The sequence below is a fragment of the Calidris pugnax genome, unplaced genomic scaffold (genome assembly GCF_001431845.1).
Source record: "Calidris pugnax isolate Ruff unplaced genomic scaffold, ASM143184v1 scaffold1427, whole genome shotgun sequence".
NCBI lineage: Eukaryota > Metazoa > Chordata > Aves > Charadriiformes > Scolopacidae > Calidris > Calidris pugnax.
The window spans coordinates 38,912-43,632 of record NW_015092194.1 but is presented as its reverse complement, the minus strand read 5'-3'; the positions used below and the strand labels follow the sequence as shown (position 1 = coordinate 43,632).

Below are 4,721 nucleotides of genomic sequence, written 5' to 3'. Positions count from 1 at the left end.
GGCACGGAGGGGAGTGTCTCTTTGCCGGCGGCGGGCGTTAGCGGCGTGAGAAATGAGGGCTGTAGCTGCCGCTCAGCGGCAGGAATTAGATGGAGGGATTAATTGAGGCGGCAGGAATTAGATGGAGGGGGTGTGGGGGGGGGATGAATGGAAGCAAAAAGCACTTTCTGCGCTTCAAAATAAAAATCCCCCCCCAAAATCCTCCCCCGAAACCCCCCCGCCAGCCTCTGTGTCTGGCTCGTTCTCGGGGGGTTACGAATACTTTGTCCGGTGACGCAGCGTGGCTGAATGCTGCTTCCTCTTCCTCCTCCTCCTCCAGCCTTCCCTGCCGCAGGGGGTCCGGGGGTTGGCCCCGGTGCCCCTCGCCCCCCCGGTGATGCTTTGCTGGGGGGATTTGGTGTCATTTCTGGTGGGTTTCAGACCTTTTTGTGCCCCGGGGGCGTTGGGGTCCCAGCTCAGACCCGCTGACCCACATACAACGTGGGAAGGGCAAAAAAAACCCCTCCAAAGAGGGCAATTGTGGGTTTTTCTTCTTTCTTCCCAGCTCCCTGGGGTGGGTTCGGCCCCATGCGCGGCAGCGACCGTTTAAATCCCCACTTTTCTCCTTAATCCCTCTGGTCCCGTGGCCGGTTTGTCACCTGGGGTTACCTGTCCTGCCATGGCACCGTCACCCCGGGCAGCGTCCCGGCCCCCGGAATGGGGAAGATTTACCAGCTGGGGGTTTGGTCATGTTAAAAAACAGTGGCCAAGTGGCCTTGGCAAGTGGCTCCTGAACTGGTGGCCAGTTTGGCGTGGTTCTGGGCTACTGGGAGAGGAGGTGGCTGCTGTGGGCAGGGGTCTGTGGCCCCTGGGGGACGGGGACCGTGCCCTTTCCCGGCGAGTGTGCTCGGCTGGATGGTGATGGCAGGAGCTGGGCAGCCATAACGACTCCAGACTAATTGCTTTTCACAAGGGCAGCCTCAGGTTGAAGGTGTTTGAGGAGGAGAGGAGGAAATCTCCCCGTTGGGCTGCGTGTCCGCGTCGTCTCCTCTCCCGTGGTGGTTGGGGAGGTCGGTCCTTGCGGGGCAGGAGCAGGATGGGGTCAGGATTTGGAGCAAAGCCCCGACTCGGTGTCTCCCTCCCGTCGGTTTGCAGGGGGCTGGGGTGGGGGAAATTCACCCCAAAGCCAAATTTCAACTCCAAGTTGGTGTTTGTGACTTCCACGCCCGGTTCCTGGCAGGAGGTGGGTTTTTGTGGTGTCTGTCTCCACCTCGGTGGCCCAAAACACCCCCCAGCAGCCGGCGGGATGGAGTCAGCTGCTGGAGGGAGGCTGGGACTGATTAACTGCAGGGCTTCACCGGCACCAAAAGCTCGTTTTTCCTGTTCACCTGAAATTATTTTAATGATCCCAGAGCTGCGGAAGGTCTCCTCCCCGGGACGGTCTCCTCCTGCGTGGGGGGGATGTGCTGCCCCCCCCCTCCTGCCCGGGGGTCTCTGGGGTCACTTCTGCTGGGACACCGTCTCCCTACACTCAGGATGGGGCCCTTCCTTGAGGAAAATCTGAAGGATTTTAGGTGTTTTTTGGAATGTCTGCGCAGCCAAGCGCTCCAGCCCCCCACTGCTGCGGGAGGGGAGCCAGAGGCGAGGGGAGAACGGGGATCTCTTCCAAGGAGCAGCTGCTGGAATCCCCTGCTTGAAAATAAATTTTAACAGCTTTTTGTGGTTTTGGGTGGTGCTGCTGTAAGGAACTGCCCCCCCTTCCCCCCCCGGGACTCAGTGCTTCCCCTCCCCTCCTCACACACAGAGTCTCTGCTGAGTCTCCTCTTGTGTTCAGGCAGCACAATGTCAAATGGCTTTTTTTTAAAATTTATTTATTTTAGTTGTTGGGGTTTTTTTGCCTCCCTGGAAGAAAAAATGCCGTGTAATTCCAAATAACCAAAAGCCAGTGTTGATTCCGCCCGGGGTTTGTGCAATCCGGCGCTTGGCAAAAAAAAACCCCTATTGCAGAAAAAGGAGCCCTTTTAGGTCAAGCTGCTGGAAAAGAGGGTCCCGGGGGGGAGGGGGGGTAGGGAGGATCAGCTCCTGGCCGGGGTCCGGGTAGATCCTCCTGGTTTTGGGTGTGAAACCGGGGGAACCGGGGCCGCTCTGGGGACAGAGGTCAGTTTGGGGCTGCCCCAGGAGGATGTTGTGGTGTAAATAAAATTAACTGATCCGGGGGGGTGTGGGGTTTATCTCGCTGCTGTTTACGGGACGCGGGGCCCTCGAGCCGCCCAGCCCCGTTTTGGGGTGTTTTACTCTATTTACAGCTCCCAGGGAGAGCTCTGGGTGCCCGTGGGGACTGGTGGCTTCGTTTACCGGTCCCCACCGGTGCTGTGGCACCGAACCGGTCTGGATGTCACCGAGGACTTGACCATTGGCTCGAAACACAGCTTTTTGGCAAAGACTTGGGTTGTTCTCAGTGTTTTTTCCGCTCACTACGGCGACCAGCAGGACCAAGGGTTGTTTTTCTTGGTGTTTTTTTTTTTTTACACTTTTATTCCGTTCCGTGTGCTGGGGGGTCGATGCTCCGTCGTGGCCCAGGACCCTCCGGCTGCTCCGTGGGGCTGGTCTGGCTCCTCCTGGGCCTGGGGGGGGGCCCTTGGAGAGGAACTGGGGTGTTTTATCCTCATTTTTGCCCCCTCTCTCCTGCTACGGGCTGTTTGTACCAAGAATTACCTTCACCAGAAGCTGCTTTGGGGGGAACCTTGCCCTCTCCCCCCCAGCTGGAGCAGTTTAGGGTCGGGTCAGGCTGTTTCCAGAGCGGCCATCACTCCACATGTTTTTTAAGATTTTTTTTGGGGGTTTTTTGTTTTAAGCTCTTTGCGTTTTACGATAGGAATTAAATCCCTCCCGCCGGGCCCCGCTGCCAGCGCCTGAGTCAGGGCCGTGCCGGGAACGGAGCGGAGGCTCCGGCCGGAGCCTCTCGCTGTTTTGGGAACCGTATCCAAGCGGAGCCGCTGCTGGAGCCCCACGGCCGGGCCAGCGGGAGCCACGGCTGGAGCCCCACGGCCGGGACGGGGCCAGCGGGAGCCACGGCCACCGAGTCCACGGAGCGGAGCCACCGGCCCCAGGGCTGGATCCTGCCTGGAAAACCACGGGGGTGGCTCCAGACTGGGACTCCCCACTCTCCTGTGTCTCCTGGCCCGGCATCCCACAGGGAAAGCAGGCTCCTGAGCTGCTTAAAATAACGAGGGTCACCTTTTTGGGGTATAAAAGTGGTGCCACGATGGTGTGACCCACCGAGGCGGTGCCTGGTGCCCTTGTGCCACCAGCCCCGAGCCCGTGTCGTGGTTCAGGTCCTCAGGCCAGGACACGGAGACACTGGGGGCACTTCAGCGCGCTTTGGGGGTGCCCCCAGCTCAGTGCAGCCCCCCCAGCTCAGTGCAGCCCCCCCAGCTGGCTCCGTGGGCCCTGTGGTACCCCCCAACCCACTGCCAACCTGCCCCGAGCGACCGGCTCGTCACCAGTGCCTGGTGTGTGTCACCACCACTGTGCACGGTGTCACGGTGCCACCCCCGGGTGTGGGGACACCTTAATGTCACCCACTTTGCTGTGACAACGCTTGACCCCAACAGAGGCTGGACAAGGGCCACCATCCCCACGGGCCCCCCCTCTTTTCCAGTGGGGTGTGTGGTTCTCTGGGGGGGACACGGAGGTGGGGAACATCCCTGGGGGGGGCCCGTAACCGGGTGAGAAACCTGTTGGGCCGGGGAGGGCGAGCCCCGGGTTGGCTGCCAGAGCCAGTCTGACGAGGCTAGCTCCCCTCTGGCTTTAGTAGCCCAGCAGGTCGGGGCCTGCCCGCCGGCTCCTTCCCTTCTCCCTCCGTGTTTCGGCGCCGTACCGGTGGCTTCGTGCCGTTAGTGCCGGCTGGGGTGGGGGGGGATGTTGGTCATGGAGTCCTGGAGCTCATAGGGGTCTCTTCCAGTGGTTGGGTGGTGAGTTATGGTGGCAGAGACCCCCCCTTGGTGCTGCCAGAGTCCAGTGTCATCAATTTGGTACCAAATCCTCTCTTTTTGGTGTGGGATGCTCTGGCAGAGGAGAGGACGAGCCGCCACCAGGCTGGGGATGTGGCAGAGGGATGTGGAGAGGGGTTTTTTTCACCAAGTGTGGATGGGGAAGGGGTTGATTAAAGCCTGTTGCCCCCCAGGCTGTGTGGTGTTGTCGATACACCAGAGGGACGGGATGTCATCCAAAAGGACCTGGCCAGGCTGGAGAGGTGGGCCCAGGTGAACCTCATGAGGTTCAACAAGAGCAAATGCAAGGTTCTGCACCTGGGCCGGAACAATCCTGGCCACCAATACAAACTGGGGGGTGAGGGATTGGAAAGCAGCCCTGAGGAAAGGGACTTGGGGGTGCTGGTGGAGGAGAAGCTGGACATGAGCAGGCAGTGGGCAGCTGCAGCCCAGAAGGTCAATCCCATCCTGGGCTGCATCAAAAGCTGCGTTGCCAGCAGGTCCAGAGAGGGGATTCTGCCACTTTGCTCTGCTCTGGTGAGACCTCACCTGGAGTGTTGTGTGCAGGTCTGGAGCCCTCAATAGAAGAAGGACATGGACCTGATGGAGAGGGTCCAGAGGAGGGCCACGAGGATGATCGGGGATGGAGCACCTCTGCTACGAGGACAGGCTGAGGGAGCTGGGGTTGTTCAGCCTGGAGAAGAGGAGGCTCCGGGGAGACCTAATAGCAGCCTTCCAGTACCTGAAGGG

At 60.2% G+C, this 4,721-nt stretch overlaps 1 protein-coding gene across 1 annotated transcript in view; it reads left to right on the top strand.

Annotated features, from left to right (window-relative positions):
• Positions 1-4,721, top strand: part of DEDD (death effector domain containing) — a 22,226-nt gene that overhangs the window by 1,055 nt on the left and 16,450 nt on the right. The window lies entirely within an intron of this gene.